Raw genomic sequence first — 12,683 nt, forward strand, 5'->3', positions numbered from 1 at the left:
TGCCGCTTCGAGCTTAGCTGTGCAGAAGAAGAACAACAAGAAGAAGAAATATCTCGAAATATGTCCGTCAGACCCCTTCCCTTGAGATGAATCTGCAAATATCTCGGAAACGAAGCGAGCTATGGCAAAATGTTAAGAGACCTTTTTTGTAGAGAATAATGTTTCCTACAATTTACGCTCTATGATATTTTTTGATCACAAGCGTAGTTTTCGAGATATATCGAGATATTTAAAAGTTCCGAAGCCGCACCAACATAATAGAGATACAGAAACACCGTGGCCCCTTTCTTTGAGATAACTCTGCACTAGTGCGAGCCGCAAATGCCACTTCCAGCTTAGCTGTGCAGAAGAAGAACAACAAGAAGAAGAAATATCTCGAAATATGTCCGTCAGGCCAGTTCCTTTGAGCTGAATCTGCAAATATCTCGGAAACGAAGAGAGCTATGGCAAAATGTTAAGAGACCTTTTTTGTAGAGAATTAAGTTTCCTACTTTTTATGTTCGATGATATTTTTTGATCAGAAGCGTAGTTTTCGAGATATATCGAGATATTTAAAAGTTCCGAAGACGCACCAACATAATAGAGATACAGAAACACCGTGGCCCCTTTCTTTGAGATAACTCTGCACTATTGCGAGCTGTAAATGCCACTTCCAGCTTAGCTGTGCAGAAGAAGAACAACAAGAAGAAGAAATATCTCGAAATATGTCCGTCAGGCCCCTTCCCTTGAGATATATCTGCAAATATCTCGGAAACGAAGCGAGCTATGGCAAAATATTAAGAGACCTTTTTTGTAGAGAATTATGCTTCCTACAATTTATGTTCTATGATATTTTTTGATCAGAAGCGTAGTTTTCGAGATATATCGAGATATTTAAAAGTTCCGAAGCCGCACCAACATAATAGAGATACAGAAAAACCGTGGCCCCTTTCGTTGAGACAACTCTGCACTAGTGCGAGCCGCAAATGCCACTTCCAGCTTAGCTGTGCAGAAGAAGAACAACAAGAAGAAGAAATATCTCGAAATATGTCCGTCAGGCCACTTCCCTTGAGATAAATCTGCAAATATCTCGGAAACGAAGCGAGCTGTGGCAAAATGTTAAGAGACCTTTTTTGTAGAGAATTATGTTTCCTACTTTTTATGTTCCATGATATTTTTTGATCAGATGCGTAGTTCTCGAGATATATCAAGATATTTAAAAGTTCCGAAGCTGCACCAACATAATAGAGGTACAGAAACACCGTGGCCTCTTTCTTTGAGATAACTCTGCACTATTGCGAGCTGCAAATGCCACTTCCAGCTTAGCTGTGCAGAGGAAGAACAACAAGAATAAGAAATATCTCGAAATATGTCCGTCAGGCCAGTTCCTTTGAGCTGAATCTGCAAATATCTCGGAAACGAAGCGAGCTATGGCAAAATGTTAAGAGACGTTTTTGGTAGAGAATTATGTTTCCTACAATTTATGTTCTATGATATTTTTTGATCAGAAGCGTAGTTTTCGAGATATATCGAGATATTTAAAAGTTCCGAAGCCGCACCAACATAATAGGGATACAGAAACACCGTGGCCCCTTTCTTTGAGATAACTCTGCACTAGTGCGAGCCGCAAATGCCACTTCCAGCTTAGCTGTGCAGAAGAAGAACAACAAGAACAAGAAATATCTCGAAATATGTCCGTCAGGCCCCTTCCCTTGAGATATATCTGCAAATATCTCGGAAACAAAGCAAGCTATAGCAAAATGTTGAGAGACCTTTTTTGTAGAGAATTATGTTTCCTACAATTTATGTTCTATGATATTTTTTGATCAGAAGCGTAGTTTTCGAGATATATCGAGATATTTAAAAGTTCCGAAGCCGCACCAACATAATAGAGATACAGAAACACCGTGGCCCCTTTCGTTGAGATAACTCTGCACTAGTGCGAGCCGCAAATGCCACTTCCAGCTTAGCTGTGCAGAAGAAGAACAACAAGAAGAAGAAATATCTCGAAATATGTCCGTCAGGCCAGTTCCTTTGAGCTGAATCTGCAAATATCTCGGAAACGAAGCGAGCTATGGCAAAATGTTAAGAGACGTTTTTTGTAGAGAATTATGTTTCCTACGATTTATGTTCTATGATATTTTTTGATCAGAAGCGTAGTTTTCGAGATATATCGAGATATTTAAAAGTTCCGAAGACGCACCAACATAATAGAGATACAGAAACACCGTGGCCCCTTTCTTTGAGATAACTGTGCCCTAGTGCGAGCCGCAAATGCCACTTCCAGCTTAGCTGTGCAGAAGAAGAACAACAAGAAGAAGAAATATCTCGAAATATGTCCGTCAGGCCAGTTCCTTTGAGCTGAATCTGCAAATATCTCGGAAACGAAGCGAGCTATGGCAAAATGTTAAGAGACGTTTTTGGTAGAGAATTATGTTTCCTACAATTTATGTTCTATGATATTTTTTGATCAGAAGCGTAGTTTTCGAGATATATCGAGATATTTAAAAGTTCCGAAGCCGCACCAACATAATAGGGATACAGAAACACCGTGGCCCCTTTCTTTGAGATAACTCTGCACTAGTGCGAGCCGCAAATGCCACTTCCAGCTTAGCTGTGCAGAAGAAGAACAACAAGAACAAGAAATATCTCGAAATATGTCCGTCAGGCGCCTTCCCTTGAGATAAATCTCCAAATATCTCGGAAACGAAGCGAGCTATGGCAAAATGTTAAGAGACCTTTTTTGTAGAAAATTAGGTTTCCTACTTTTTATGTTCTATGATATTTTTTGATCAGAAGCGTAGTTTTCGAGATATAGCGAGATATTTAAAAGTTCCGAAGCCGCACCAACATAATAGAGATACAGAAACACCGTGGCCCCTTTCGTTGAGATAACTCTGCACTAGTGCGAGCCGCAAATGCCACTTCCAGCTTAGCTGTGCAGAAGAAGAACAACAAGAAGAAGAAATATCTCGAAATATGTCCGTCAGGCCAGTTCCTTTGAGCTGAATCTGCAAATATCTCGGAAACGAAGCGAGCTATGGCAAAATGTTAACAGACGTTTTTTGTAGAGAATTATGTTTCCTACGATTTATGTTCTATGATATTTTTTGATCAGAAGCGTAGTTTTCGAGATATATCGAGATATTTAAAAGTTCCGAAGACGCACCAACATAATAGAGATACAGAAACACCGTGGCCCCTTTCTTTGAGATAACTGTGCCCTAGTGCGAGCCGCAAATGCCACTTCCAGCTTAGCTGTGCAGAAGAAGAACAACAAGAAGAAGAAATATCTCGAAATATGTCCGTCAGGCCCCTTCCCTTGAGATATATCTGCAAATATCTCGGAAACGAAGCGAGCTATGGCAAAATGTTGAGAGACCTTTTTTGTAGAGAATTATGTTTCCTACAATTTATGTTTTATGATATTTTTTGATCAGAAGCGTAGTTTTCGAGATATATCGAGATATTTAAAAGTTCCGAAGCCGCACCAACATAATAGAGATACAGAAACACCGTGGCCCCTTTCGTTGAGATAACTCTGCACTAGTGCGAGCCGCAAATGCCACTTCCAGCTTAGCTGTGCAGAAGAAGAACAACAAGAAGAAGAAATATCTCGAAATATGTCCGTCAGGCCAGTTCCTTTGAGCTGAATCTGCAAATATCTCGGAAACGAAGCGAGCTATGGCAAAATGTTAAGAGACGTTTTTTGTAGAGAATTATGTTTCCTACGATTTATGTTCTATGATATTTTTTGATCAGAAGCGTAGTTTTCGAGATATATCGAGATATTTAAAAGTTCCGAAGACGCACCAACATAATAGAGATACAGAAACACCGTGGCCCCTTTCTTTGAGATAACTGTGCCCTAGTGCGAGCCGCAAATGCCACTTCCAGCTTAGCTGTGCAGAAGAAGAACAACAAGAAGAAGAAATATCTCGAAATATGTCCGTCAGGCCCCTTCCCTTGAGATATATCTGCAAATATCTCGGAAACGAAGCGAGCTATGGCAAAATGTTAAGAGACCGTTTTTGTAGAGAATTAAGTTTCCTACTTTTTATGTTCTATGATATTTTTTGATCAGACGCGTAGTTCTCGAGATATATCAAGATATTTAAAAGTTCCGAAGCCGCACCAACATAATAGAGATACAGAAACACCGTGGCCCCTTTCTTTGAGATAACTCTGCACTATTGCGAGCTGCAAATGCCACTTCCAGCTTAGCTGTGCAGAAGAAGAACAACAAGAAGAAGAAATATCTCGAAATATGTCCGTCAGGCCCCTTCCCTTGAGATAAATCTGCAAATATCTCGGAAACGAAGAGAGCTATGGCAAAATGTTAAGAGACCTTTTTTGTAGAAAATTAGGTTTCCTACTTTTTATGTTCTATGATATTTTTTGATCAGATGCGTAGTTCTCGAGATATATCAAGATATTTAAAAGTTCCGAAGCCGCACCAACATAATAGAGATACAGAAACACCGTGGCCCCTTTCTTTGAGATAACTCTGCACTATTGCGAGCTGTGAATGCCACTTCCAGCTTCGCTGTGCAGAAGAAGAACAACAAGAAGAAGAAATATCTCGAAATATGTCCGTCAGGCCCCTTCCCTTGAGATATATCTGCAAATATCTCGGAAACGAAGCGAGCTATGGCAAAATGTTAAGAGACCTTTTTTGTAGAGAATTATGTTTCCTACAATTTATGTTCTATGATATTTTTTGATCAGAAGCGTAGTTTTCGAGATATATCGAGATATTTAAAAGTTCCGAAGCCGCACCAACATAATAGAGATACAGAAACACCGTGGCCCCTTTCTTTGAGATAACTCTGCACTAGTGCGAGCTGCCAATCCCACTTCCAGCTTAGCTGTGCAGAAGAAGAACAACAAGAAGAAGAAATATCTCGAAATATGTCCGTCAGGCCCCTTCCCTTGAGATAAATCTGCAAATATCTCGGAAACGAAGCGAGCTATGGCAAAATGTTAAGAGACCTTTTTTGTAGAGAATTAAGTTTCCTACTTTTTATGTTGTATGATATTTCTGGTTAAATGCGTAGTTCTCGAGATATATCAAGATATTTAAAAGTTCCGAAGCCGCACCAACATAATAGAGATACAGAAACACCGTGGCCCCTTTCTTTGAGATAACTCTGCACTATTGCGAGCTGCAAATGCCACTTCCAGCTTAGCTGTGCAGAGGAAGAACAACAAGAAGAAGAAGTATCTCGAAATATGTCCGTCAGGCCCGTTCCTTTGAGCTGAATCTGCAAATATCTCGGAAACGAAGCGAGCAATGGCAAAATGCTAAGAGACGTTTCTTGTAGAGAATTATGTTTCCTACAATTTATGTTCTATGGTATTTTTTGATCAGAAGCGTAGTTTTCGAGATATATCGAGATATTTAAAAGTTCCGAAGCCGCACCAACATAATAGAGATACAGAAACACCGTGGCTCCTTTCTTTGAGATAACTCTGCACTATTGCGAGCTGTAAATGCCACTTCCAGCTTAGCTGTGCAGAAGAAGAACAACAAGAAGAAGAAATATCTCGAAATATGTCCGTCAGGCCCCTTCCCTTGAGATATATCTGCAAATATCTCGGAAACGAAGCGAGCTATGGCAAAATATTAAGAGACCTTTTTTGTAGAGAATTATGCTTCCTACAATTTATGTTCTATGATATTTTTTGATCAGAAGCGTAGTTTTCGAGATATATCGAGATATTTAAAAGTTCCGAAGCCGCACCAACATAATAGAGATACAGAAAAACCGTGGCCCCTTTCGTTGAGACAACTCTGCACTAGTGCGAGCCGCAAATGCCACTTCCAGCTTAGCTGTGCAGAAGAAGAACAACAAGAAGAAGAAATATCTCGAAATATGTCCGTCAGGCCACTTCCCTTGAGATAAATCTGCAAATATCTCGGAAACGAAGCGAGCTGTGGCAAAATGTTAAGAGACCTTTTTTGTAGAGAATTATGTTTCCTACTTTTTATGTTCCATGATATTTTTTGATCAGATGCGTAGTTCTCGAGATATATCAAGATATTTAAAAGTTCCGAAGCTGCACCAACATAATAGAGGTACAGAAACACCGTGGCCTCTTTCTTTGAGATAACTCTGCACTATTGCGAGCTGCAAATGCCACTTCCAGCTTAGCTGTGCAGAGGAAGAACAACAAGAATAAGAAATATCTCGAAATATGTCCGTCAGGCCAGTTCCTTTGAGCTGAATCTGCAAATATCTCGGAAACGAAGCGAGCTATGGCAAAATGTTAAGAGACGTTTTTGGTAGAGAATTATGTTTCCTACAATTTATGTTCTATGATATTTTTTGATCAGAAGCGTAGTTTTCGAGATATATCGAGATATTTAAAAGTTCCGAAGCCGCACCAACATAATAGGGATACAGAAACACCGTGGCCCCTTTCTTTGAGATAACTCTGCACTAGTGCGAGCCGCAAATGCCACTTCCAGCTTAGCTGTGCAGAAGAAGAACAACAAGAACAAGAAATATCTCGAAATATGTCCGTCAGGCCCCTTCCCTTGAGATATATCTGCAAATATCTCGGAAACGAAGCAAGCTATAGCAAAATGTTGAGAGACCTTTTTTGTAGAGAATTATGTTTCCTACAATTTATGTTCTATGATATTTTTTGATCAGAAGCGTAGTTTTCGAGATATATCGAGATATTTAAAAGTTCCGAAGCCGCACCAACATAATAGAGATACAGAAACACCGTGGCCCCTTTCGTTGAGATAACTCTGCACTAGTGCGAGCCGCAAATGCCACTTCCAGCTTAGCTGTGCAGAAGAAGAACAACAAGAAGAAGAAATATCTCGAAATATGTCCGTCAGGCCAGTTCCTTTGAGCTGAATCTGCAAATATCTCGGAAACGAAGCGAGCTATGGCAAAATGTTAAGAGACGTTTTTTGTAGAGAATTATGTTTCCTACGATTTATGTTCTATGATATTTTTTGATCAGAAGCGTAGTTTTCGAGATATATCGAGATATTTAAAAGTTCCGAAGACGCACCAACATAATAGAGATACAGAAACACCGTGGCCCCTTTCTTTGAGATAACTGTGCCCTAGTGCGAGCCGCAAATGCCACTTCCAGCTTAGCTGTGCAGAAGAAGAACAACAAGAAGAAGAAATATCTCGAAATATGTCCGTCAGGCCAGTTCCTTTGAGCTGAATCTGCAAATATCTCGGAAACGAAGCGAGCTATGGCAAAATGTTAAGAGACGTTTTTGGTAGAGAATTATGTTTCCTACAATTTATGTTCTATGATATTTTTTGATCAGAAGCGTAGTTTTCGAGATATATCGAGATATTTAAAAGTTCCGAAGCCGCACCAACATAATAGGGATACAGAAACACCGTGGCCCCTTTCTTTGAGATAACTCTGCACTAGTGCGAGCCGCAAATGCCACTTCCAGCTTAGCTGTGCAGAAGAAGAACAACAAGAACAAGAAATATCTCGAAATATGTCCGTCAGGCGCCTTCCCTTGAGATAAATCTCCAAATATCTCGGAAACGAAGCGAGCTATGGCAAAATGTTAAGAGACCTTTTTTGTAGAAAATTAGGTTTCCTACTTTTTATGTTCTATGATATTTTTTGATCAGAAGCGTAGTTTTCGAGATATATCGAGATATTTAAAAGTTCCGAAGCCGCACCAACATAATAGAGATACAGAAACACCGTGGCCCCTTTCGTTGAGATAACTCTGCACTAGTGCGAGCCGCAAATGCCACTTCCAGCTTAGCTGTGCAGAAGAAGAACAACAAGAAGAAGAAATATCTCGAAATATGTCCGTCAGGCCAGTTCCTTTGAGCTGAATCTGCAAATATCTCGGAAACGAAGCGAGCTATGGCAAAATGTTAACAGACGTTTTTTGTAGAGAATTATGTTTCCTACGATTTATGTTCTATGATATTTTTTGATCAGAAGCGTAGTTTTCGAGATATATCGAGATATTTAAAAGTTCCGAAGACGCACCAACATAATAGAGATACAGAAACACCGTGGCCCCTTTCTTTGAGATAACTGTGCCCTAGTGCGAGCCGCAAATGCCACTTCCAGCTTAGCTGTGCAGAAGAAGAACAACAAGAAGAAGAAATATCTCGAAATATGTCCGTCAGGCCCCTTCCCTTGAGATATATCTGCAAATATCTCGGAAACGAAGCGAGCTATGGCAAAATGTTGAGAGACCTTTTTTGTAGAGAATTATGTTTCCTACAATTTATGTTTTATGATATTTTTTGATCAGAAGCGTAGTTTTCGAGATATATCGAGATATTTAAAAGTTCCGAAGCCGCACCAACATAATAGAGATACAGAAACACCGTGGCCCCTTTCGTTGAGATAACTCTGCACTAGTGCGAGCCGCAAATGCCACTTCCAGCTTAGCTGTGCAGAAGAAGAACAACAAGAAGAAGAAATATCTCGAAATATGTCCGTCAGGCCAGTTCCTTTGAGCTGAATCTGCAAATATCTCGGAAACGAAGCGAGCTATGGCAAAATGTTAAGAGACGTTTTTTGTAGAGAATTATGTTTCCTACGATTTATGTTCTATGATATTTTTTGATCAGAAGCGTAGTTTTCGAGATATATCGAGATATTTAAAAGTTCCGAAGACGCACCAACATAATAGAGATACAGAAACACCGTGGCCCCTTTCTTTGAGATAACTGTGCCCTAGTGCGAGCCGCAAATGCCACTTCCAGCTTAGCTGTGCAGAAGAAGAACAACAAGAAGAAGAAATATCTCGAAATATGTCCGTCAGGCCCCTTCCCTTGAGATATATCTGCAAATATCTCGGAAACGAAGCGAGCTATGGCAAAATGTTAAGAGACCGTTTTTGTAGAGAATTAAGTTTCCTACTTTTTATGTTCTATGATATTTTTTGATCAGACGCGTAGTTCTCGAGATATATCAAGATATTTAAAAGTTCCGAAGCCGCACCAACATAATAGAGATACAGAAACACCGTGGCCCCTTTCTTTGAGATAACTCTGCACTATTGCGAGCTGCAAATGCCACTTCCAGCTTAGCTGTGCAGAAGAAGAACAACAAGAAGAAGAAATATCTCGAAATATGTCCGTCAGGCCCCTTCCCTTGAGATAAATCTGCAAATATCTCGGAAACGAAGAGAGCTATGGCAAAATGTTAAGAGACCTTTTTTGTAGAGAATTAAGTTTCCTACTTTTCATGTTCTATGATATTTTTTGATCAGATGCGTAGTTCTCGAGATATATCAAGATATTTAAAAGTTCCGAAGCCGCACCAACATAATAGAGATACAGAAACACCGTGGCCCCTTTCTTTGAGATAACTCTGCACTATTGCAAGCTGTAAATGCCACTTCCAGCTTAGCTGTGCAGAAGAAGAACAACAAGAAGAAGAAATATCTCGAAATATGTCCGTCAGGCCCCTTCCCTTGAGATATATCTGCAAATATCTCGGAAACGAAGCGAGCTATGGCAAAATATTAAGAGACATTTTTTGTAGAGAATTATGCTTCCTACAATTTATGTTCTATGATATTTTTTGATCAGAAGCGTAGTTTTCGAGATATATCGAGATATTTAAAAGTTCCGAAGCCGCACCAACATAATAGAGATACAGAAACACCGTGGCCCCTTTCGTTGAGACAACTCTGCACTAGTGCGAGCCGCAAATGCCACTTCCAGCTTAGCTGTGCAGAAGAAGAACAACAAGAAGAAGAAATATCTCGAAATATGTCCGTCAGGCCACTTCCCTTGAGATAAATCTGCAAATATCTCGGAAACGAAGCGAGCTGTGGCAAAATGTTAAGAGACCTTTTTTGTAGAGAATTATGTTTCCTACTTTTTATGTTCGATGATATTTTTTGATCAGATGCGTAGTTCTCGAGATATATCAAGATATTTAAAAGTTCCGAAGCTGCACCAACATAATAGAGGTACAGAAACACCGTGGCCTCTTTCTTTGAGATAACTCTGCACTATTGCGAGCTGCAAATGCCACTTCCAGCTTAGCTGTGCAGAGGAAGAACAACAAGAAGAAGAAATATCTCGAAATATGTCCGTCAGGCCAGTTCCTTTGAGCTGAATCTGCAAATATCTCGGAAACGAAGCGAGCTATGGCAAAATGTTTGGAGACGTTTTTGGTAGAGAATTATGTTTCCTACAATTTATGTTCTATGATATTTTTTGATCAGAAGCGTAGTTTTCGAGATATATCGAGATATTTAAAAGTTCCGAAGCCGCACCAACATAATAGGGATACAGAAACACCGTGGCCCCTTTCTTTGAGATAACTCTGACTAGTGCGAGCCGCAAATGCCACTTCCAGCTTAGCTGTGCAGAAGAAGAACAACAAGAACAAGAAATATCTCGAAATATGTCCGTCAGGCGCCTTCCCTTGAGATAAATCTCCAAATATCTCGGAAACGAAGCGAGCTATGGCAAAATGTTAAGAGACCTTTTTTGTAGAAAATTAGGTTTCCTACTTTTTATGTTCTATGATATTTTTTGATCAGATGCGTAGTTCTCGAGATATATCAAGATATTTAAAAGTTCCGAAGCCGCACCAACATAATAGAGATACAGAAACACCGTGGCCCCTTTCTTTGAGATAACTCTGCACTATTGCGAGCTGTGAATGCCACTTCCAGCTTCGCTGTGCAGAAGAAGAACAACAAGAAGAAGAAATATCTCGAAATATGTCCGTCAGGCCCCTTCCCTTGAGATATATCTGCAAATATCTCGGAAACGAAGCGAGCTATGGCAAAATGTTAAGAGACCTTTTTTGTAGAGAATTATGTTTCCTACAATTTATGTTCTATGATATTTTTTGATCAGAAGCGTAGTTTTCGAGATATATCGAGATATTTAAAAGTTCCGAAGCCGCACCAACATAATAGAGATACAGAAACACCGTGGCCCCTTTCTTTGAGATAACTCTGCACTAGTGCGAGCTGCCAATCCCACTTCCAGCTTAGCTGTGCAGAAGAAGAACAACAAGAAGAAGAAATATCTCGAAATATGTCCGTCAGGCCCCTTCCCTTGAGATAAATCTGCAAATATCTCGGAAACGAAGCGAGCTATGGCAAAATGTTAAGAGACCTTTTTTGTAGAGAATTAAGTTTCCTACTTTTTATGTTGTATGATATTTCTGGTTAAATGCGTAGTTCTCGAGATATATCAAGATATTTAAAAGTTCCGAAGCCGCACCAACATAATAGAGATACAGAAACACCGTGGCCCCTTTCTTTGAGATAACTCTGCACTATTGCGAGCTGCAAATGCCACTTCCAGCTTAGCTGTGCAGAGGAAGAACAACAAGAAGAAGAAGTATCTCGAAATATGTCCGTCAGGCCCGTTCCTTTGAGCTGAATCTGCAAATATCTCGGAAACGAAGCGAGCAATGGCAAAATGCTAAGAGACGTTTCTTGTAGAGAATTATGTTTCCTACAATTTATGTTCTATGGTATTTTTTGATCAGAAGCGTAGTTTTCGAGATATATCGAGATATGTAAAAGTTCCGAAGCCGCACCAACATAATAGAGATACAGAAACACCGTGGCCCCTTTCTTTGGGATAACTCTGCACTCTTGCGAGCTGCAAATGCCACTTCCAGCTTAGCTGTGCAGAAGAAGAACAACAGGAAGAAGAAATATCTCGAAATATGTCCGTCAGGCTACTTCCCTTGAGATAAATCTGCAAATATCCCGGAAACGAAGTGAGCTATGGCAAAATGTTAAGAGACCTTTTTTGTAGAGAATTAAGTTTCCTACTTTTTATGTTCGATGATATTTTTTGATCAGATGCGTAGTTCTCGAGATATATCAAGATATTTAAAAGTTCCGAAGCTGCACCAACATAATAGAGGTACAGAAACACCGTGGCCTCTTTCTTTGAGATAACTCTGCACTATTGCGAGCTGCAAATGCCACTTCCAGCTTAGCTGTGCAGAAGAAGAACAACAAGAAGAAGAAATATCTCGAAATATGTCCGTCAGGCCCCTTCCCTTGAGATAAATCTGCAAATATCTCGGAAACGAAGAGAGCTTTGGCAAAATGTTAAGAGACCTTTTTTGCAGAGAATTAAGTTTCCTACTTTTCATGTTCTATGATATTTTTTGATCAGATGCGTAGTTCTCGAGATATATCAAGATATTTAAAACTTCCGAAGCAGCACCAACATAATAGAGATACAGAAACACCGTGGCCCCTTTCTTTGAGATAACTCTGCACTATTGCGAGCTGTAAATGCCACTTCCAGCTTAGCTGTGCAGAAGAAGAACAACAAGAAGAAGAAATATCTCGAAATATGTCCGTCAGGCCCCTTCCCTTGAGATAAATATGCAAATATCTCGGAAACGAAGCGAGCTATGGCAAAATGTTAAGAGACCTTTTTTGTAGAGAATTAAGTTTCCTACTTTTTATGTTCTATGATATTTTTTGATCAGATGCGTAGTTCTCGAGATATATCAAGATATTTAAAAGTTCCGAAGCCGCACCAACATAATAGAGATACAGAAATACCGTGGCCCCTTTCTTTGAGATAACTCTGCACTATTGCGAGCTGCAAATGCCACTTCCAGCTTAGCTGTGCAGAGGAAGAACAACAAGAAGAAGAAATATCTCGAAATATGTCCGTCAGGCCAGTTCCTTTGAGCTGAATCTGCAAATATCTCGGAAACGAAACGAGCTATGTCAA

This window comes from Osmia lignaria, unplaced genomic scaffold, assembly GCF_051020975.1.
Source record: "Osmia lignaria lignaria isolate PbOS001 unplaced genomic scaffold, iyOsmLign1 scaffold0002, whole genome shotgun sequence".
NCBI lineage: Eukaryota > Metazoa > Arthropoda > Insecta > Hymenoptera > Megachilidae > Osmia > Osmia lignaria.